The sequence below is a fragment of the Protopterus annectens genome, chromosome 5.part0, assembly GCF_019279795.1.
Source record: "Protopterus annectens isolate FY-2018-M chromosome 5.part0, PAN1.0, whole genome shotgun sequence".
NCBI classification, from domain to species: domain Eukaryota; kingdom Metazoa; phylum Chordata; order Ceratodontiformes; family Protopteridae; genus Protopterus; species Protopterus annectens.
The window spans coordinates 1,141,668,593-1,141,693,293 of NC_056735.1; the positions used below are offsets into that span (position 1 = coordinate 1,141,668,593).

At 36.7% G+C, this 24,701-nt stretch overlaps 1 long non-coding RNA gene across 2 annotated transcripts in view; it reads left to right on the forward strand.

The window, feature by feature from the left end:
- The window catches only part of LOC122801560, a 432,544-nt gene that overhangs the window by 329,371 nt on the left and 78,472 nt on the right, over positions 1-24,701 (forward strand). The window lies entirely within an intron of this gene.

Here is a 24,701-nt window from a genome sequence, read left to right on the forward strand (position 1 = left end):
GTTAGGAGAAAATGGTATCATGTGAATGGCAGAAATGCAAAACTCAAAATGCTGTGACCAGCAATAAAAATATTCTGTCCCACACTGTGTTAGCTCATGGATAGCAATAATAACTTGAAGTACATACATTAGAATCTAGGTTGTAACCAAATTCATTATGAGCTACTTCTGTGATTAGAAATATGTATCATTCTCCATATGAAAATCTACTAGAAGTCTGAACTGATTTAAAGATGTTACTGTTCTGACTAATACAAGTAGCTAGCTCTGTATCTGCAAGAAACGGACTTGAAACTGTCGCTTACATTGCTGTATAATGTTGTGGTGCTTTAACAAAAACCCTCATTCTTATGTAGTTCTAGCTGAGTTTTATAATTATAGATGGAAAAGTTCTAACACCGAGTCATTGATACAAATTGAAATTTTACATAATCCCCCACTTACAAATCAATATCTGATTGTTGTCTGAATTCTTGTAGTCAATCTCTCATGGTATTTTTAGAATTTTACACCACTAATTTTCCTAGTAAAATACCCATGTGCTCATTCAAGTAGAAAGTAAATATCTTACTCATGCTGAAACGAAGCAAAAACTGCAAAAAAATCCTGGAATAGCACCACGGCTAAGGCTGTATGAAAACACAAAGGCTTAGGAACAAACGTAATTTAATTTTGAGCAAACAAAACAAAGGTCTGTGTAAAAGTTGAGTGCTTTCGGCAAAACTTCGCCTTCTTCAGATCATGTAATACAAAGGTCCCTATTGGTTAAAATAACAATAATTAGCCAATCATGTATGTTACAGTTGACACACCTTTAAAAATTAACCAGTCAAAAAGTCAAACATTAAAACCAGGAAGCATAATAGCTGAAAATATGCCTAACCAATCATGGACTAGAAAGGGTTCTAATAACCAATGAAATAAAGTTCTTGGATTAGAATAGTATCATTAGTAACAAATTATATTATAAAAACCTTATACAGATTCAAATTGTATAATGTCATAAAATGTTAACCTCTAGATATTTCAGATTGAGTACATGTATATAATGTATTAATGCATACTTACTTCCATCTGCTTCCGTAATTAAGCGTGGTGGTTAACACAATACTTTTATAAAAATATATCCTCATTTACAAAAAGGTTAAATAAAATAAAAAAGTATATTTACTTGTTGTTAATAGAAAATATACTTATAAGGTCTAAAAAAGATACGTCTGCCTTCGCGGGTATATCACTTAGGACATTAGTTAAGTAAACCAATCCAAAAACTGTTTAAGATTCATACAGCCAATCAGCTAATAGCCTATACAAAGCTGGAATACTGTGATGGGGAACATCCGTAGCTACAGCTATGGTCATAGCCATAGACAACATTAAGAAGCAGCTTGTAGTGTAATTAAATGAAAGTCTGCCTAGCCACTATTTATTAGGAGGGCGTAATGAGATGTTTTCTATTAAGGTTATGGCTAATCCCACTAATAACGTTAAAATAACTATTAAAATATTGACCTGTCAATGTACAAGCCAAATCAATTGGTTTGGCTGAAACGCTAAATTTACCACTGGTCGCATTGAAATAACCATTAAAATGTTTGCCTATCAATGTATAGGCCAGCTCAATTATTATTTCCGCCAAAACATTGAAATTTACATTAGCTTAGAGAGCCATTCATATAGCTATGGCCCGTCTCGCTCAATGTGTTCACTAAGCGTATGAGTTGAAACATTTTGTATTTAGGAAAAAGCAGAAATGTATATAAAGATAGGCCGTTCATATCTTCTTCCATGGTCTTTTCGTATTTACAGTTGGACTTGTGCTATGGATGATAGCCATTCAGTAAGCACCTAATCAGTATTTCACCTAAAAACTATGTAAATCAAGGAGCTAAGGCTGTTTGCATTGGCAGATACGGCCTCTTACGTATACACAGTAAGGACCAATCAAATCGTTCAAACATATATCATGGCCAATCCACGAAAGGCCAATGAAATCCCAATATGTCCGTAGCTCAACCAATCAAATACAAAATGAGTAAACCCTGAACGAAGTCAATAAGTAAAAGCAGAGACCATCTGTTTTCACAGCTATGGCTCTATTCACAGTAGAACTAATACAAAAGGATCAATAGACGTTTATCCTAAGACATATAAAAATTACACAAAGAACAAAAATAAAATCCAATCTCATTCATTGTTGTGGTCACTTCCGCATAAACGCCTGCTTTCAAATAATTGGTGCTGGCTGAATGACAGTCAGCCAATCATATATTCAAACAAGAGCTATACTAACTAACAAGCAGAGACCGTCCACATTTGTGGCTACGGTCTCTTCCGCAGTCGTTGTAAGGGCCAATCAGGTTTGACAATCGAAAAAAAATGTCCAGTCAATAAAGTGCTTAACAGCTCTTTTTAAAATTGTCCACAACTCAGTTAATTGTTGCAGTCACTTCCATATTCATAACTTAATTCAAATGATTGGTACTGGCTTAGTTACAGTCAGCCAATCATCAATTTTTAATAAAAGCTGTGTAAAACAAAAAGCAAAGGCCGTCCGCATTTGCAGCTACGGTCTTTTCTGCATATGCAGTAAGGCCAATCATAATTAACAGTCAAAGAGAATGGCCTATCAACAAAAGGGGTTGTCAACTCTGCTTAAATTTATGTTCAGTGTGTCCATGACTCAATTCGTGAATAAGAGACTCCTAAAAAAACAAGTGAAAAACTAAAAAAAAAAAAGAACATCAAACAACAGAGAGCCTGCAAGCTCCACCCGAAATCCAGCTCTGCGAGTCCACAGTTCAATCCATGGACAGGAAACACACAAAGAATCAACCAAACACAGCCAAAAAACAAGCAAACAAAAATTCTTGTGAAAGGAATATCTATAAATGTAAAAAACTATAACATATTAATGTAAAGTATTACATGAATTTGGTCAGTGTCGGTATACACACATTAAAATGTACTCAGTGGTGACATGTTTTTATGTAGTCAAAACCTACTCAGTTGTAAAATGTAGAAAATGTGTGTTGCTACAAAAACACAGTTAAAATGAATGATATGCATTTACATACGTTGCTATATCAAAAGATTAACCATTCACAAATTAACAAAGTAAAAGAATGCAAAGGCAAAAATTGGACATTTTTAGGTTTAAATAAACCACACATGAAAATGCTTTTAACTAACGTTATTGAAGATTGTATCAACTAATTAAACCCAATAACAGACTCAAAAAATACTCATGGACTGGTGTCTAAGAGGCAATAATTTAAAAAATAAAATGACTGTTTAACTAACATTACATAAATAAACTACCACACAAAAGGGGAGAATCAATCTATCCCACTTTGAGTAATATGGTAACCTCTATTTGCAGTACTATCGTTTCCTAATTGAGCTGTCATACGAAGAGCTAATGGACATTAAAAAGGGACAAAATGAATCTATTCCACTTCAAAAGCAATATGGTGGTCTCTATTTATGGCACATACAAAAAGGGAATAAAAAGGGGGAAAACACCCCTCTACATGTATATACAGAAGGAAAACAATACACTGATGATCAGCAAAATTAACCAACTTGTTAGTTGTAATTTATTAAGATCAACCAGTTCCGTTTGCATCCTAATTATATCTAAAGACAACTTCTAAAATCAGAATGTACAAAATATAATAACTTGAGATTAATATAGCAATTTAAGATCATTTGTTTGCTTTGAGATGCCTATTTTTAAGGGCCAGTTTAAGAGGTATCAAATTATTAAGACCTGGGGATTGGGTACTTCTCGAATTAGTAATCCATTTCATTTCACAAAGTTCAGTACGATGAGAATAGTCTCCTCCCCTGGTGGTTGGTTGGATAACCTCAATGGCTCTAAACAAAAATCTGTGTGTAGGATGAAGTGTTCTTTTTGTTTTTTTAGTTTTTCAGTTGTTTTTTATGCGTCTCTTATTCATGGATTGAGTCATGGATATGCTGAACAGAAATTTAAGCAGAGTTGGCAAGCCCTTTGTTGATTGGCCATTCCCTTTGACTGTTAATTATGACTGGCCTTACCGCATATGCGGAAAAGACCATAGCCGCAAATGTGGACGGCCTTTGCTTTTTGTTTTACACAGCTCTTATTAAGAATTGATGACTGGCTGACTGTAACCCAGCCAGTACCAATCATTTGAATTAAGTTATGAATATGGAAGTGACTGCAACAATTAATTGAGTTGCGGACAATTTTAAACAGAGGTGTTAAGCTCTTTGTTGATTGGCCATTTTTTTGATTGTCAGACTTGATTGACCCTTACCGCAAATGCGGAAGAGACCGTAGCCTGAGTGGTCTCTGTTTGTTACTTAGTATAGCACTTGTTTGCATATATGATTGGCTGACTGTCATTCAGCCAGCACCAATTATTTGAAAGCAGGCATTTATGCGGAAGTGACTGCAACAATGAATGAGATTGAATTTTGTTTTTGTTTTTTTGTGTAATTTTTATGTCTTAGAATAAACGTCTATTGATCCTTTTGTATTAGTTCTACTGTGAATAGAGCCATAGCTGTGAAAACGGATGGTCTCTGCTTTTAATTATTGACTTCGTTCAGGGTTTACTCATTTTGTATTTGATTGGTTGAGCTACGGACATATTAGGATTTCATTAGTCTTTTGTGGATTGGCCACGATATATGTTTGAATGATCTGATCCTTACTGTGTATACATAAGAGGCCGTATCTGCCAATGTGGACGGCCTTAGATCCTTGATTTACATAGTTTTTAGGTGAAATCCTGATTGGATGACAACCATTCAGTAAGCACCTATAGCATGAATCCAACTGTAAATAAGAAAAGACCGTAAAAGTAAATATGAACGGGCTATCTTTATTTATATATATATATATATATATATATATATATATATATATATATATATATATATATATATTTCTGCTTTTTCCTAAATATAAAATGTTTCAACTCATACGCTTAGTGAACACATTGAGTGAGAAGGGCCATAGCTATATGAATGGCTCTCTAAGCAATGCAAATTTCAATGTTTTGGCTGAAATAATAATTGAGCTGGCCTGTACATTGATAGGCAAACATTTTAATAGTTATTTCAATGCTACCAGTGGTAAATTTAGTGTTTCTGCCGAACCAATAATTGATTTGACTGTACATTGACAGGTCAATATTTTAAAAGTTATTTTAATGTTATTAGTGGGATTTGCCATAACCTCAATAGAAAACATCTCAGTACTCCTCCTAATAAATAGTGGCTAGGCAGACTTTCATTTAATTATATTACAAGCTGCTTCTTAATATTGTCTATGGCTATGACCGTAGCTGTAGCTATTAGCTGATTGGCTGTATGAATTTTAAACTTTTTTTTGATTGGTTTACTTAACTAATGTCCTAAATGATATAACCGCGAATGCAGACGTATCCTTTTTAGACCTTATGGGTATATTTTCTAATAACAAGTAAATATATTTTTTTTATTTTATTTAACCTTTTTGTAAACGAGGATATATTTTTATAAAAGTATTGTGTTAACCACCACGCTTAATCATGGAAGCAGATGGAATTAAGTATGCATTAATACATTATATACATGTACTCAGTCTGAAATATCTAGAGGTTAACATTTTATGACATTATGCAATTTGAATTTGTATAAGGTTTTTATAATATAATTTGTTATTAATGATACTATTCTAATCCAAGAACTTTTTTACATTGGTTATTAGAACCCTTTCTAGTCCATGATTGGTTAGGCATATTTTCAACTATTATGCTTCCTGGTTTTTGTACTGCGGTGGTGGAGCTGCGGTAGCGTTGTCGTCTCACAGTAAGACACTGTCCGGTTCGATTCTCAGCTAGAGCGTCTTCTGTGTGGAGACATGCGTGAATGGGCGTTCCTTCGTTGAAGGTTGTGCATCAGGGCTGGTAACTCGGCACGTAAAAATCAACTACCAGTCATTAGCAGACCGGAGTTCCGCTGTGGTGACCCCTAACCGGGAAAAGCTGAAAGACGCAACAACAACAATGCTTCCTGGTTTTAATATTTGACTTTTTGATTAGTTAATTTTTAAAGATGTGTCATCTGTAACAGACATGATTGGCTAATTATTGTTATTTTAACCAACAGGAACCTTTGTACTACATGATCTGAAGAAGGTGAAGTTTTGTCGAAGGTGCTCATCTTTGTTGTACACAGGTCTTTGTTTTGTTTGCTCGAAATTAAACTACATTTGTTTCTAAGCCTTTGTGTTTTCATACAGCCTTAGCCGTGGTGCTGTTCCAGGATTTTTTGCAGTATGTGCTCATTCAAGGTGAGAAAACTGTGTTATAATGACAGAAAGCATTATTATATTCAAGGAAGGCTGTAGGTAAACCTTAATACAATTAGAGCAGCAACATAGGACAGTGAATTTTTATACTTCAGGCTCTTCTAACTAGTAAGGATATATTTACATCAAACTTAAAATTTTCACCCATGGTGGTGTCCAAATCTTTACAATACTTAACATGTTAAGTAATTGTATTAGTAATGACATTATTTTCATAAATTCCAGGTGGCCCAGATGCATATTTTCCTGTCTTTTTAAATAGGATTTTGATATACACCAATTATTTAGAACCTGTAAAGTTTGTAACTAGTTCAAATTATTGCTATTGGTTATAATAGCATTTTATTTACAATCAGTATATGCACACAACCAATAAATAGGATCCTAGGAGATTACTAGACTATTGACCCAGAGGTCATTTTAAGACTAGCCGTTTCAACTCAATGTAATGTTGTAGAAGTATTAGTCAATACCCAATATTGCATTTAGTGATGACTGCCCATGTCCAGGAGGGTTGTGGGCACTATCCCTGGTAAGAAATTACTGTGCCCCATCCACTCTTCCAGGTTTCCTCTTGAACAGTGTCATAGAGGTGCTCTGTTTCACCTGAATTGGTAGCCTGTTCCAAAGACGTGGCAGTCACTGGGACATAAATCCGTTCCCTTCAGCATGTCCTATTTAAGTCACAGGCCATATTTAAGTCCCTGGAATGGGTAGCCCTAGACCCATTTGATTTACAGATATGCAGTAAGTTCATTAGGTTTGGGTCTTGGGTTGCTCTGTAGGCCAGGCATAAAGTTTCCCCTAAGAAGTCTATAGTATATGGAGTATAGTGACAGGGACTTTAGTCGGTCCGTGTAAGGCGCATGCTGGAGGCCCTTGATCTTCTTTGTTAGAAACCTCTGAGATCTTTCTAATTGCTGAAGGTGCTTAGTATGGAATATACTGAATGGGGACTTATACTCAATTATGGGCTGGATAAGTGCTGAGTATGAGGGGGGGGTTATAACTTTTGCTCTCGAGGCGATGCCTTTACTAATCAAGTGAGCTATGTGGAAAGCTTTCCTTACAATTGTAGACACGTGGTGGTCGAAGTTAAGGTCATGATCAACCTGTGATCCCAGGTCCCTTACCACTTCATGGATACTTAGGGTATTGTTGTTGATTTGATAGTGTGAAGGAACATTGTGCTGAAGGGAATGATGATGCATTTCTTTGCATTCAAGTTTGAGATCAATTCTAGTACACCAGTCGTTGGTCTGTGTGAGACCCTCCTGGAGTATACTTGCATCATTTGGGGATTCAGTGATTGCAGCTAATTTGCAGTCATCTGCAAACTTCATCAGCCACAAGCCTTTAGTTTTGACCTGAACGTCTGAGAATTATATACCAAACAGCAGGGGACCCAGCACTGACCCCTGTGACCACCCGCTGGTAACAGGTCTGCTGGTTGATGTGGAGTCACTCACTTTGATAGTGTTTGTCCGGATTGTGAGCCAGTTGGCAACCCATCTTACAACGAAGGGGTTTATATTCAGTTTGCTAAGTTTATTGTTAATGCCTGAATGTGGGATTGTGCCAAAAGCCTTTACCAGGTCGAGGTATGCTGAGTGCACAGATTTGCCCTCATCAGTGGCCCTGGTTACACTTTCAGAGAAATACACCAGATTTAACAGGCAGGATCTGCCCTTCATGAAGCCGAATTGAGTAGGATCCAGAGTTTGGGGGTCACCTATGTCTTTATTTATGAGGTCCATAATGATACATTCCATGGCCTTACAGATGAGACTGATCAGGCTTATGGGTCTGTTGCTAGGCCACCTTTGTGGAGGGGAATAACTGTACCTGTTCTCCATACTGCTGAAACAAAGCCTGCATTTAGGCTATGATTGAAAAGGGTACTTAGTGGTGACGATAGTTCATATTTTAGCCTTTCTAGAAGACATCCTGGAATGCCATCTGGTCCCATAGAGGCAGTCTTCTTTGCCTTGGACAGGACTTTGAGGACCTGTTCTTCAGATGTGTAAGGTGGGGGGGGGTTTGGAGGAGGGTTTGTTGTATGTTAGAAGGAGATAAGGGAGTGAAATTATCGCCAAGCCTATCCACTAGCGAGTTTGCTATCTCTGTGGGTTCAGTGTGTGTGATACTGTTGACCACCAGTTCTGCGCATGCTTGGGTCCTACCCTTTAGGTTACATACATAGCTGTGAAAGGCCTTATGGTTATCCTTGGCAGTACTTGCTAGGTTTCTCTCAAAGGAGCTCTTGGAGGATTTGACAAGTTGTCTTATTCACATGTTAAGGCTGAGGATGGTGCTTTTCCATTGTGGGGTTCTTGTCTTTATTTTCTTGGACAGCAACTTTTTGTGCTTATTGTAGAGTTTATTGATGCTGGAAGTCCACCATGGCAGCTTGATTTTACTTCGGGCTCTGGTACAGCCGAGTTTATACACTTATGCAAGTTATTGTACAGGGCATTTGTGTAAGCTTCAGTATAGTTACTACTTTTAGCTTGGGGTGGGGCTTGGAATGCATTTATACCTTCACGTAGGAGGGTATAGTTTGCCTTAGTGAAGTTTTTTAGTCTGATTTCATCCTTTGTGAGTTCTGGTGTTAGTGTCAGTTCGAGGGTGGCTGATTTTTTGGTCAGTTTTAACTAATGAGGGTCCAAAAATTGCAGCAGTGCACCTGTTTGACATGTTGGTGAGGACCAGATCTAGAATATTTGTTCCTCTTGTCAATGTATGGACAGTTTGCTGCAGGGCATTTGAATTCACAAAGTCAAGGAACTTTTGTGCTAGTGAGTTTGGGCTAGAGTAGGTTTCCGAGTTGAGGGTGGGATAATTGAAATCCCCCATAACCATTGTGTTCGGTAAAGTTTGGATTATCTTCAGTTTGGTTAAGTAGGCTTTGTGGGTGTCAGTATTAAACAGAAAAGACCCCTTTAAACAGAGTATGCCCAATGGCTGAGGACTGTAATATCTGCTCCTAGTTTATTTTTACTTAGAAGTCTATCATGTTATTGTGACCCTGACCCTAAACTTTCTGGCCTTAACCCAAAGATTCAACCAATTAAATTAGTAAGGGTTTGTGCCCAGTGTAATTAATCTAATACTGCTGCATGAGATGTGTTATTGTATTTTTAAATACCGTTAAGTCACAGTTTACAGTGACATTGTTACATATACTTTTATAGAAAACAAATCATAGTGACATTTTTATTTGAATGAGTACACATTTTCTTTTTAGAAATTATTCTCTCCAACATAATATAAATTGCTCAGTTTCTGCCTTCATTTAAACCTCACTCCTCTTTCTGAACATTATCCTGCATATTTTATTCCACTAAATTCGATTTATTTCTATGTAATTTACTCCTTCCCTTTTCTAAAGATGGCATGTCCGGTTCGTTTGTGTCCATTACTATATTCAGTACAGCAATTACAGCTGGTTTAGATTTTGAATTCCGATACTTTTGATTTCCTTTTTGGCAAACACTCTTGTTAACCTTAGTAAACCTTACTATGTCTAAACAATTCAAAAGCCATGTAGGAAAACATCTAGATGGATAATCAATATATATAAATGTTAATAAGACTAACAGATCCACACTTGGGTGGAAGTGCCATCCTTGAAAGCTGGAATAGCTTCAGCAAAGTTTGATGATGATGATGGTACAAGTAGTATAGGAAGGAGAGATTAAATAGTACAAGTAAAATGTCATTTTGTTCATCTTTAAGACTAGAAACAAGTAGACCAGGTACACCACTGGCAGCCATACAGCTATTTCATTTAATGATAGTTAAGGCCTTAAAACCTCAGTATTGTAAAAACAGGGGATGATATATTTTTGTTATGTTGGGCTAAAAAAAAAAGCAGTCATTTATGTTCATATATCCCTGGAAATGTCAGCTAAGATCTCTACAATATCAGACATTTGCCTGTAGGTTTTGCTATTGTAGATAAATGTCTTTACTGCCCCAGATTTCTTTTTCCGCTTATTTAAAAATGTAAAAGGTTCATAGATTAGTACTAGGCTGACTGCCCTTGTGAGCCATTTTAAGCCTAGTGAATTATCCCCTGTGAGATTCAAACCCTGTATCTTGTGTTTGTAAGGCAAACACCTTAACCATTAGGCCACCCTCCCAACACTCACTAAACAGCAAAAGCGCTGCTTAGTGGATGTAAAATAACGGCTTGCTCACTCTCGCTTTCACTGACATGCACGCATACATTCACACACAAACATAAACACACACACAGACACACATGTGTTACTACTAAAGCCCATAGCTAATTGCAGTTCATACTCAGTCTTGCATTATCTAATTACTATCCTATGGTGTTTAAATGTGGTGCTTATATTTTTCTTTACTTATGCTAAAGGATAACTGTCTTCATTCAGTAGAATATCCATTGAAGTCGTCTAGCTAGTTTAGTTGAAAAATATGTCCTCTGCTTGTTGAATAATTAGCATTAGAAACTTTCCTATATGCACCATGATACATTATTTAAACCAGCATTGTGAAGTGATCCACTCCTGTCTGGCACTGCTTAATGGAGTTAAAAGATTATTTTGTATTAGACAATGGCAAACTGTACATCAATACCCTGATTGGAAAATGAGTGTTCTCCAGCAGGGTATTATTAATGTACAAGTAATGCCCGGTGAAAAAACGAGTCCACCGCTTCAGGGCAGCTTATCAAGCTGCAATGGAGCTCAGACTGAGGAAACAGAACGTCCGCCATTATTGTACTCTCGCTAAGCAGCATTTTTGCTGTTTAGCAAGTGTAAAATATAAAAAAGAAGACAACAACAAAAAAGGTACGTGTGTGTCTGTGTGTGTGTTTATGTTTGTGTGTGAATGTATGCGTGCATGTCAGTGAAAGCGAGAGTGAGCAAACCGTTATTTTACACTCGCTAAGCAGCGCTTTTGCTGTTTAGCAAGTATAAAAGAAGAAAAGAAAATACGGCGTGAGAGTGTATGTGCATATGCGAGTAAGATATAGAGTGACTGAGCGAAACAGAAGTCTGTTTCTGTCTGCGTGTGTGTGCATGAAAGCAGAAAGTGTGTGTGTGTGTGTGTGTGTGTGTGTGTGTGTGTGTGTGTGTGTGTGTGTGTGTGTGTGTGTGTGTGTGTGTGTGTATGTGTGTGTGTGTATGTGTGTGTGTGTGTATGTATGTGTGTGTGTGTGTGTGTGTGTGTGTGTGTGTGTGTGTGTGTGTGTGTGTGTGTGTGTGTGTGTGAGAGAGATGGAGAGAGTGAGAGAGAAAGCGAGAGTGATGTGTGAGTGAATGCATGTATGTAAGCAGAAGTGACTGCCTGTGAGAGAGATTGAGAGAGAGTGAGACTGAATGTGTATATGAAAGCAGCTGGAGACTTGAGAGCTTGAGAAAGAGGGTGAGACAGATCTTGTGTAAGTGAATGTGTGTATGAAAACAGAGGAGACTGTGTGTATGTATGTGTGTGAAAGCAGAAGAGACTGTGTATGTGTGTATGGCAGAGAGAATGGGCTGTATGTAAATTTGCTGTGTTTCACTTGCTTATTTTTTTTTTAACCATTATATTATTTTTTATATATATTTGATGTAAAATGCTTTTCCATCACCATTAACATATACTACTGCAAGTCTGAAACAGTAGGCGGAGGAACTATTTTTCATTAAAAATATATAAAAAAATAATATAGTACTTAAAAAAATAAATAAGCAAGTAAAACACAATTTTACAGAGAACCCATTGTCTAAGCACAGTAACACCCTCCAGGGTGTGTTTAATGTGTAATTAACCCCCTTCCAGGGGTGTAGAGTCCTTCCACCTGTGGAGTCGGGCCTCATAACACCCCTGGGCGGGCATTAATTACACATTAACACATACCTTGTCAGGCATTATTGCTTGCATATATAATCTCCACAGTTACTTAAAATGATTCAGTTGTTGGATAGATCAGATCACATATTAAAAGTGTTTCATTAGATCTTGATTAAATAGGGTATCAAGAAATAAAAGGTAAGAAGTTCATATCATTATTGGTGCCTGGAGGCAAGACTAAATCATCGCTATCAACAAGAACTATTACTGCTTGAATGACTTCTTTCTGATGACATTGATTACTTTACATTTGCTTGATGGCAGATGGAGACAATACATCTGTCTAATTTGTAATTTGAAGTGCCATAACAGTCTACCTTTCCTCCATATCTGACTTCCCACTTAACCATTGTCCACCTCATCAATGCCTTATTCAGCACATTAGCAGATTTCCTCTGTGCCAGACATTCTGGTAGTCAATTCCATGGGTTCCTAACCCTTTCTTTGAATAAGTACTTTCAGAGATCCAGTAAATATCCTTTTTCTTTCCAGTCTCACATTCCTATTCAGAATGACTTCTTTACATCTCTCTTTGGCATGAGCTTCTGCACCACTGTCATGTCCCCATGTTTCTTATGATTTTATTGTGAATAGCTGCTGCTTCTCTAGCCTCTGGTTATATTCCTTCTCCATCCCAGACATTTTTCTAGTATTTTCTTCTGTATTCCTTCCAAAAGCCTGACCTGTTATTCTTTACATGGCCTCACAAAACTACATGCATTAATCTAGATATGGTCTGACCAAGGTTTTGTAGGATGGAAGCATTACTCATTTACATACAGAGTCTATTCCACTGAGGATATAGTATAACATTTTGTTTGCTGCAGTCTCTACCATATCACTGTGGTCCCCATGGTCCAGGCTAGGTGTGAACAGCGCCCCTAGATCCTTTGTTATTGACATCAGCTATGCTCCTCCCTGCTAATTCTTCTTGACAGGGCTGTTGTGGTCTAAGCTCATTATTCTGCATTTGTTTACACCGAAACTCAAATGTTACAGATCTGCAAATGCATTCAGCCATTCCAAATCCTTAGCCGCACTCAAACCCCATTATCCACTGCCTCATCTTTGTGTCATCCACAGAAAGTTTGATATGTTTGAGGCAAAAGCAGTGATTACTGAACCCAGGAGAGAACCTATGGTATTCAACTAGACACTTTCCTAATTCCTAACACTGTCCTTGTCACCACAACCCTCTGTGGCCTACCATTCAGCACTGCAGGTTACCAGTTTCTCAATTAACCCAGTTTTCCTATCAGTTTCTTTGTGGGACAGAATAAAGATGTTGCTAAAGTCCAGGCAGACTGCTTCTACTGTTGCTCCCCTATCAGGTATAAAACTGGATCAAGTTTGACTGACATTTGCTGTGGCCATTAACCCATGCTCTTTACTGTCCTAGAGATCATTGTCCTGTAGAAGAGCTAACAAAAATACTCTTGTAATTTGATCCATGCCTTTCCCCTACCACTGTTAAGCTAGAAGGCCTTTAGTTCCCTGATATTTTTGGCTTCCTATCATGCAGTGTTACCACAACTGCAGTGTTCTTGTCTGTTGCCACTTCAGCCCTACTCAGTCATCTATTCAAGATATGTATGGAGATGTCCGCCAGCACACTGGCCAGATTTCTAAGTACTTTATGAGGCAGCCCATTTGTTCCCTGTGCTTTATCCTCTCTAAGGGCAGTCAATTTCCTCTGGAACTTTTCCTTCTCTGTTTTGGTGGATGTACACTGTTTTCCTATTCAGCCCTGCTTCTCTTCCAGCATAGCCCCTTCCCAATCCTTTCCTTTGTGAAGACTAAGGCAGTTTATTACAACTTCTACTTATTTCCCAGTCTTTGGTGATCTTCGTCCCATCTTTTCTTAACTTGGCAAGTTCTGTCTCTCCCTTGCTTCTTTTGGTTACTTAAAATGCCCTTGCTTGTCTTTTTGATCCTTTCTGATAACTCTTCCAACTTTTGTCTTTGTAGCCCTTCCGGATTTTGTTCTGTTGATCTATGCCCCTCCACCTCTCCATCCCCCCTTTCCACTTGTAGGTCCTACCTTCCTTTTGGTCTGATTTATAGCCTCACATTCCTGTATAGCCATTTGCCTTTTTTTCTTTTTCTTTTTTGCTTCTACATCCTTATCCAAAAGCCTGAATGCTCCATCTGTGACTAATTGTCATACCTTGCTTGCATCATTAATTCACTCCCAGTTTCCTACCTCTTCGTTGACCACCTTCACAACACAGCATAATCTACTCTTCAAAAATCCCACCTCATTTCCTTGTGTACATCCCCCCCTACACACACTAAACCAGACTGGCTAACAGTGCCTTAGCTTGGATGCCCATGACAGCCTCTGCAGTTCTTTCTAAAACAGTTTCTTTTCAACTGGCTGAACTCCTCATAGTCCAAGGCTGCAATCAGTTTCCACTCCTGGATGAACAAAAATAAAACAAACTACTAAAAAAATAATAAAATAGGTATCCAGTGAAGAGCCAACTGAGAACTTGGATAAACGTTTAATGAAGCACTTTTCATTTGACACTAAACCAAACTTCTTCAGACAAAGGATACTTAGTAACCACATATTTTAAAAAGTTACCTAAGAGTCACATGGTATAATACTACCAATCAAAGTGACCCCTGACTATTTTGACGCACCCTCTATATAAAAACCATAATAAAAACGTATACAAAATACAGTCATTAATAAAATGACTAAACATTTCCGTACGTACAAAAATAATATAAGAAATAATGGAAGAAATAAATGATTAAATATCACAGAAATATATTAAAAATGACATCACGTGGAACTTAAAAACTCAAATACTGATTTTGCTGCCTATTAAGCCTTATGAGCAATATTAATGCAGAACTACTATAAATATCTGATTAGGACTTAAGTAAAATATGTCAATCGTCTTCCTAAAGAAGATACTAAAAAAAGTATATTTACAAAAATTATTAATCTATTACACCAAGCATTCAAAAAGAATATTTACTAATAAAACAAATAAAAGAATTTTAAATTTCATCTAGATAAACTTTAATTTAACCAGGCAGGCTATCAAGCCTGCGTCATTGATACCTGGATAATTATACGCATTTGTATAAATTTGCCAAAACAATTCTAATTCCTCCGTCTATCACTCCAAACTTAAAGATGTGATCACTTGGTACCAAAACATGTTTGGCCAGTGCATTGTCTATTTTATGTTTCTCAATGGCATATAGATGTTCATAAACCCGGTCATGGAGCCTGCGTTCTGTCTTTCCAGTATAAAATGCTGGGCATTTCTGACATTTGGCATGGTAAACCACTAGTTTGGAATTGCAATTATGTTTATTCCTTGCCCTATAGGTTTTGCCATTAATATCAAAGATGCTACCTACATCCATGAATTTACAAAATCTGCACATCTCACATCTATACATACCAGGATGTTTCAAAACGTATGTGTGTTTTGACTCCAATACATTTTTCAAATTACATTCTCGTCTAAAGATAATTCTGGGAAATAATCCCACTTTATCCAACATAGATGGATCATTGTTCAATAGCCTCCAAGTTTTATGTAAAATATGCGACAATACTGAGCTATCTACACTATAAGTTGTAATCAGGCTTAAAGTGAAATTAGTACTGGTCACGCCCTCAACCCTTGAGTGGGCTATATCCTGAGTTTGAAGATCAATTACATTTAAAATGGGGGAATAAACCCCATTAAATCTCATATACTTCACTTCTTCAATTAAGGAAGTGACCAAATCATCAGGATATCCCCATCGGGAAATAAATTCCTTAATGTCTCCCATTCCACTAGGATGTCATCATCCAAAGTGACAATTCTAGCTGCCCTCACCAGTTGTCCTTTAACCACTGGCTTCTTTTGGTGGTATGGGTGGCAGCTAGAAAAATGTGGAAAGGAATTGAAATAAGTATGCTTCCTATGAATTTTAGCTATACATTTATTCCTTTCTCTATCTTTTTTAAGGTGGATGTGTAAATACGCTATCTCATCTGTATTGAAGGTAAAAGTGAACTTCGGAAAGTTTGTAGCTTCATTCAGGTATTCAGCTAAATCTGTACCTTGTGACAAATTCAAAATAGTCAGGGGTCACTTTGATTGGTAGTATTATACCATGTGACTCTTTTTTAGGTAACTTTTTAAAATACGTGGTTACTAAGTATCCTTTATCTGAAGAAGTTTGATTTAGTGTCAAACGAAAAGAGCTTCATTAAACATTTATCCAAGTTCTCATTTAATTCCCACTCTCTGTTTAGCATGGAGCTCAAAATCTCTCAGGCTGCTTTTGTCGGACCCCCCCCCCCATCCTGTCCTCTTCTTTCTGTCTCACTACTTTATTCTGTTCTCCAATCACCCTCCTGTCTTGTGTCTGGTAGATGATGTACTGTATCATTTTCAGTGAAGCATTACAATACCACTAAATTTGCTCTGGAGAAGGAGAATGATGCATAGCTGCCACAATTAAAGTTGTTCTTGCTCTGGGTCACACTGACATGGAGATTTAACAGAGCTGCAGGGAAATCGATACAATTATTTATTTCCTGTATCTCTTGTAATACACTTTCATTTGGTTTTTATATTTTCATAACATCCAAATGTTATTCCCAGTATCTTTCTTTTTTACTGAAATAAACACATGCTCTCTTAGCTACATATCCAAACCATTTATTTTCTCTGTGTTAAGACTCAGTCCTACCTATCTTAAACCTTCTTCCATTTTTGAAGTGAAACTTCTTATGGGACAGTGTAAGAGCTTGGAGTGTAATGGAAAAATGAAACAGAAGTACATAAGTCAAACTCTGCCCTTAAGGGCTTCCATACTTCTACTTCAGCTTTTCAAACACACACACACAGACTGACAGTGAAGAGCAAGAGCGAGCGTGCAATCCTCCCCCCCACATACACACAGTGAGAGTGAAGAGTGAGAGTGAACGATCGCACGCACACACACACATACACACACACACACACACATACACACACACACACACACACACACACACACACACACACACACACACACACACACACACACACAACCCCCTCCCCCACATACACTCAGTGAAAGTGAAGAGTGAGAGCAAGCAAGTGATCCCCGGCAGCCCCTGACATGCACACACACATACACCCACTGACAGTGAAGAGTTCAACTTTTTGTTCAAACACTGATGTATATAAAATTGCTGAAAGAAAATTATGAGCTTAGTCTTGGGAGACAGGACGATGTTAAAATATGTGAGTAATGATCTGCAACCTATCCCATGTGTAATAGTGAATGGAAAAAGAGGAACTGTGAGATAGCTGGGTCAACCAAGAATATGTTATTACTGTGACAGTGACTTGCCTCATAAGTGATTGTGATAAATGAAGGTGTAACCAATGTGGGTAGAGACAGAACACAGCAAAAATTGTAAATTGTTTTCAACTATATGAAGGAGAGGCATATGAATTTTGAAAATGAAAAACGAAAGTCAATGTTGAAAGAAAACAAGTGCAAAAATGTTCTAAAAATGCAATGTAATTTGATGAAGGAAAGCTTGTTGGATCAGAAGCTAAATATATTGGGAATGTAATAAGTAAATTATTTGAGGAGAATGTGCAACAAACTATGAAAGGTACTACTGAAGAGAAAAAACACAGAGTGCTAAAGAAAAAAGATTTAAGGGAGAAAACCAAAATCAAAATAAGAAAGATACAGAAGGTAGAAAGTCAAAACACTTCTATAGCAGACGGACTACATTATAGATAAAAGAAAACTGAAGTAGTCAAAAGGAAATAAAATAAAAAGTAGACTGCTAATTTGCTATGTTATTTGTGAATCCTAACTGTAAAAGAATGAAGCAAGACATTTAAGTAATTTTGGAATGGGACAAGAATATGAAAGATTAATATAAAATTGTGTAAGAGGAAAATAAAGTATGAGTAAAGAAGAAAGTTCTGGAACAGGGTACTGACTTATAATTATGAGAAAAATGTGCTGGCTGTAACAAAATACTAGAGAGAATGGTCATGATAAATTGCTCTGTTAGCAAAAGAATAATTACAGTAGCAGTCATACATAAACATATATGAAAGAAATGGTCATTATGCCTGAAATGAAGACGTGTTATTTAATAAAGAAATACAAAGAATATGTGTTATTTAATATAGAAATGAGCATGGTCGTCATGTGCGGTAGAAGTAAAACTTCTGTAAGGAAGTGCAAAGGAGCTTGTACTGTACTGTACCATTTGCTTTTCTTTGCACTTCCTTATAGAAGTTTCACTTCTACCGTGTGCAACAACCACGCACATATTTCTTTTGTCACTGGTTCACTCTGTCTTACATTTTTTTTGTTAGATTCACATCTTCAGCATAACACATCATTAAAGGTATCTTTATTACTCCTTCACAGATACATTTTCCATTTTTATGTATTTATTTGTACATCTCATTACTGCATTTATTATTAATGCAGATACTGCACTACTTAAAGGACACCTTTGCCTAACTCCTCTTTGAATTTCAGTGCCATTTTTTTACCCAACCATTTACAATAACCCTTGCCTTACTATTTTCCTGTGTTGTCTTTATTAAATTAATATTTTTCTCGATCCTATACAGTTTCATAATTTCCCGTAGTTAATTTAATTTAAAATTTAAGTTATTATGAAAGACTAAAATATCTGAACTTGTACAGTGTCTCTTACAGATATCTAGGATGAGATCTTACTCGGATATATAGGGCATTTAGAGACAGCTGCCTCTGGGAATGTTTGGGATTATCAAAAAGTAGTAGGGAATCATCAGACAACCTATGTAGAAGATTCTATAGGAATGAGAAGTGTACTAATTGGTTCTCTGAGAGAGCAGCTGATGCGTGGAACAGACTACCAAATTGCAGTAAAGCAAGTACTAGTTTAGATATCTTTAAGAACAGCCTGGACATTTATTATGGGAACAAGTGTTTTTGTATATTGGCAGGCTAGAAGGGCATTAATGCCTGTGCTTGAAATATTTGCATGTATGTATAGTTGTTCTCTCATAAAAAGTGGCACTGTGGTTGTGTAAAGTAACTAGACAAAAAATAGTAAGTAGAAACAGAGCATGGACCACTTGGAGAACCAATAAATCCCCAAAGGACCAACTTGTATATAAACAGCTAAGGAATAATAGAAAAAAGTATATTTTTCAAGACAAAAAAAATTATTACTGTAACCTGCAACAAAAACATCAAAATCAACCACAAAAATTTTGGTCTAGTTTAAACAATCTTCTCCACCCAGGACATACTACTACCCCTACCCCCGCGACTGCCCTCGTAACGCCTTCAGAAAATATTGCCAACACCTTTAACACTTTCTTTATGGAAACTATACAATCCCTTGCCAACCAACAAATAACCCAATAACCCAGACCCAATTGACTCCATATCCAACACTCACCCCTCCTTTAACTTTCAACCAGTACCAACATCACTTATCTGATTCTTAGTCAAGAAACTGAAACCCACCACCCTATCAGCAGACCTACACCCTGCTGAATATCTTCAAAAAGCTGCAGACGTAATAGCATATCCTATTTCAATATTAATCAACAGAACCATCTCGGAAGCATATATCCCCTCCATCTGGAAAATTTCCCACATCATTCCTCTCCATAAAGGGGGTATTTATACTGATCTATCAAACTACTGGCCTATTGCGATTCTGTCACCTCTGGCTAAAATTATGGAAAAATGTATCCGTAAGCAACTCTTACATTACCTCAATCTGAACAATCTCCTAGCCCCCTCCCAGCATGGATTTAGACCCCCACCATAGCACAACCTCAGCCCTTCTTTCCTTCTCTCAGACAATAAATCAAAATCGTAATAATAACAAGCTCTCCTCTGCCCTCTTTCTTGACCTATCCAAGGCGTTTGACATGGTAAATCATCAACTACTCCTTTGCACACTAAAAACTCTTGCCATAGATAACCTGGCAATACGCTAGTTGCAATTCTGTCTAAGTGGCAGACAACAAGCTGTTCTATGAAAGAATAGCCTATCCTCCCTACTGTCAGTCACCCTTGGAGTGCCTTAAGGGTCTATACTAGGACCTCTCCTGTTTTCTATCTTCATTAATGAGCTCCATACAGTCATCCCCAAAGCAACCTACATTCAGTATGCAGATGACTCTACCCAAATCTGCTCTGCCACCTCCCCGATAGACCTACAGACCTTATCACAAAAAACATTTAACAAAGTTGAAAGCTGGCTCACTGACGGGCGTCTTCTATTAAATCCAAATAAAACAAAACTGTTACTCTTCACCCCCCACTTGGAAAATCCCTTTGCCATCATTTACCATAACATCCAGCAATGGCACCATAATTTCTCCAGAATCTAATACAAAACTATTAGGTATAATAGTCGACAATAACCTTAAGATTGATGCCCATATCGATAGGACCATTAAAACAGGCAATAAGAAGCTTGGCTCTTTATATAGGATTAAGCCATTCCTAACCCCAACTGCTAGGACAGTGATTGCCCATACACATTTGCTATCAACCATTCTTTATGCCTCCCCGATTTATACAAACCTAAGTAAATCTAACCTCAATAAACTCAGTAGCTGCTATAATAACATAACCAGATTTGCCACAGGTTCAGCATATAGAAAACACCACTGTCTTAACCTACGATCCCTAGGCTGGCTAGAGTTAACGTCTCAACTCCAGTACAACCAATTAACAGTTGCTCACAAAGTCCTCTATCACCCCGAAAGCACACCCATACTCAAAAATATAATCACCCCCTACAGTTACCTAAAAACAGTCCACTCTTCTGATAAAATGCTAGTACAAACTGTTGAATCCAGTAACTTAGCTGGTGAGTCATTATTTTCCAGCTCTGTTGGCAAAATCTGGAACCTACTCCCTGCTGAACTTACAGCAGTTCACTCCATAATCCAATTTAAAGCATATGTCAAAGCACATCTAAAAATTCACTGGTTGTGCTCCTGTACAAACCCAGACTAACCTACTCACTATTCACTTTGTATGATTACATTCCCTGGCTACTTGTAGAAACTGTCTTATAAAAAGTCTGAAACATTAGCAGTCTTACTCTAATGTATTGTACTACTGAATGATATGCTACCTTGCTCAGCTTTGTATTACTAAAACTGTTTATTTTCTAATATGAGAATTAATAATTGTAAAGCTTTTATGTATGTATTTCAACAAATCTAGAACATATATCTATATGTAATTGTATAAAAAACTGCAACTGTTAAGTCTTCTGTATCTATGTACATGTGGAGCTTTTGTCCCCGGGCCACCGCTGAAAATGGACCTGTATCCAGTTGGACTTTCCCAGTTCACAAATGTAAAATAAAATAAAAATAAATAAATAAATAATGTCATATGCATTGTCTACATCACATCCATTTATTCTTGGCTTTTTATTTTCCTTTATATTATACTCTATTTCCTTAATAATCATTAGCATTTATTTAACTTCTCTTTTACTCCATATATTCATTAATCTAATTCCCTTCTTATTTGAGTGTGTTCATGCTTATTTATAATTAACATTTATTAATGTAATTGGTCTCAAATTGCATACATTTTCTCTACTACTTTTTTTTCAGGTCAGCTTTATTGTTCCTCCATGTATACTTTATCTTTAAATCCATCTTCCTTCCTTCCATTCATTTATCCCCTTTACTAACTCTTTCTTCTGATCAATCCCATCTGGTCTGGTGCTGAGTTTTCATTCACTTAACAAAGGTGTTGAAACTATACTTAACGTTTCATTCTCTATGTTTGAAAACTCTCTTGCATCTCAAACAGTTTCTCGTTTTACCTATTTTCCTCAAATCTTTTGTGAAATAAATTTCAGTACTCCAATATTTTTTGTTTTTCAATATGTTCCCTTCTTGTGGTATTGTTTTTTCCATTATCATCTTTTGCCTTTTAGGGTGATAATTCCGCTGTCATTCCTTTCATTAAATACTGTTGTCTCTTGAATAAATTCTGTATTCTTGCTTCATTTTTTTTAGTGTAATTCTTTCTTTTTCTGCATACCTTTCATTATTTACCTCTATCCCATACATTGTATCCTATATTTAAATGTCCCTATTTGCCCTTATTTTGTATAAAAATATATATTTCGCACATATAAATACATTTCTTCATTTTCTCCTTGTATTGTACCCACGACTTTGTGCAAAATTTAATAAATAAATCTTGGTCATATGTTCACGCCACAATATTTTCACCGTTCTATCAAATTTTGCTTTGATATGTTCACCGTTTAACTTTTTTTACACCCTTATCTTGCTTAACGGCACCTTTTAACACCTATTTTTGCCTGTTAGTGATCTGAAAAACTCTTCATATTTCCTCCTTTAACATCTTCCAGTGTATTGGAAAACATGACATAATCTATTTCCTTCCATACATCATTTCTTTTCTATGTACATTTTTAAATGTTCTGTTTTTCCTATTTTCATTTCTCCCACCTTTATAATTTCTTTTAATTTGTTTATATCTCTTGAAATACTTTCCTTTCTAATATTGCATTTGAAATCTCTGGTCCTAATTATACTCCTTGACCATTATATATGGTTGTATATGTTCAAATCTTCTCTTTTCTTGGCATCTGTGTAATCGTATACTACAAAATGCTTTTACATCTGCTGCATTTGTACATAAAGAGGCCTGATAAAACCAATAATATTGGCATTGTATGAGTACAGGATAAAATAAAATACAATCTGGCCAGGAATCACTCAAATAAATGTTATTTGAACAAGTAACAGAAAAATAAAACTCCTAACTGTTTCATTGAGTTTTTCATCCTTAACCATAGGACTTCATCAGCCATCCCCTCCCAATAATTCTTGCTAATTTATACTACTGTTTAAAAGCCCAATTTACATAATCAATTAAATATGCAAATAACATTAAAAGATGTAGAAAAAAATAGAAAATAATATTGACCTAAAGTGATACAGTAGTTTATGCACCGAATAGATCAAAATATTATCAAATGCATACCTTCCTTTTTACTGATCACAGATGCCATTTAAATGCTAAGTTTACAAACGTTTGGGCCTTTATGATATGAATAATAATAGTACACCTGCATTTCAGATTTTGCTATATAGTTAAAGATAACTTGCACAGGGTGCTGTCTTTGAATATATCGGATCCTTGCAAACTATGTTGGCATAGTTTTACAGTAACTATTTCAACAAGAGTAGTGTGTGGCTGGCAGCCCTACCCCAGTGGGGCTAATACAGACTAATATAACAGTTGTACATGGGGCATTATGAAGAATGAGGCGGAGTAATAATAACTGTGTTGCAGAAGTATCAAACTTCAGTCCTCTAGCGAATTCCTTTTAAAAATGTCTTAAGCAAGTTATTCCACTGAGGGATGTAGTAACGCTTTGCCAGTACGGTAGCTCACTGAAAGGCTAATGATATAACTTGCCTGTTGCTCAACAGTATGAATAGGATGATTGGATAAAGGTGAGAGAGCTACTGGTGACAGTAATGTCAGTCGTTCATCTCCAAAATCTGTAGGTCTGCAGGAAACTCGATTTGCCATTTTGGAATCATTGTGTGAAAGGACAAGCTAGCACAGCAGGGACTAATTTCAGGAGAAAGAGCTGTAAGACTGCAGTGGGGAGTAAGTGAGGAAGAACATGAAGTCCTTTACAACGAAAAGAGGTCTTTCCACTCAGAAGAGGCAAGTGACCTGGATAAGCAGAGAGTTAAAGTGTCTGCCCATAGAAATGGTATAACATACAGAGGGTGAGAAAAATGCCTTCAGGTATCCTAGATAAAAGGTAGTCCAACCTCATCATGAAGTCCAAGGCCATCTTAACAAATACTTGTGGATGACAAATTTTGGCTTACATTTGTAATAGAGTTCAATAATATCTGACAGAGGAAAATATTTAGAGAGAATTATGAAATAGCTGTACAATATAACCTATGGCATAAAAATGAACTGAGAAGTAAGAGCTTGTAAAAGATAAGGACTATAGGTTGCACTTATGTAATTTTTGTTTCACATTCACCTTATGGTGTTTTATCATGGGTTTAGCATGCATAAATAATACACAAATTCATTCACTGGGATGCAGCTCCCTCTGTTAAGAACTAAAATGGGAAAAAGCACTACCCTTTTCAGCATCAAAGAAGGTATTCTCAAGGGAGGAAGCATAAATGAAATGCATACAGCCACTCAGATGGGCAAAATATTACCTCTTAGAACATCTGTCTACACTATGGTTTCATGTAGTTTTATACAGTGTTTTTCTGTAATTTTGCTGTGGTAGCATTGTCGCCTCACAGTAAAACGCTGTCTGGTTCAATTCGCAGCTAGAGCGTCTTCTGCGTGGAGACATGCATGAATGGGCGTACCTTCGTTGAAGGTTGCGCATCAGGCCTGGCAAGCCGGTACGTAAAAATCAACTGCCAATCAT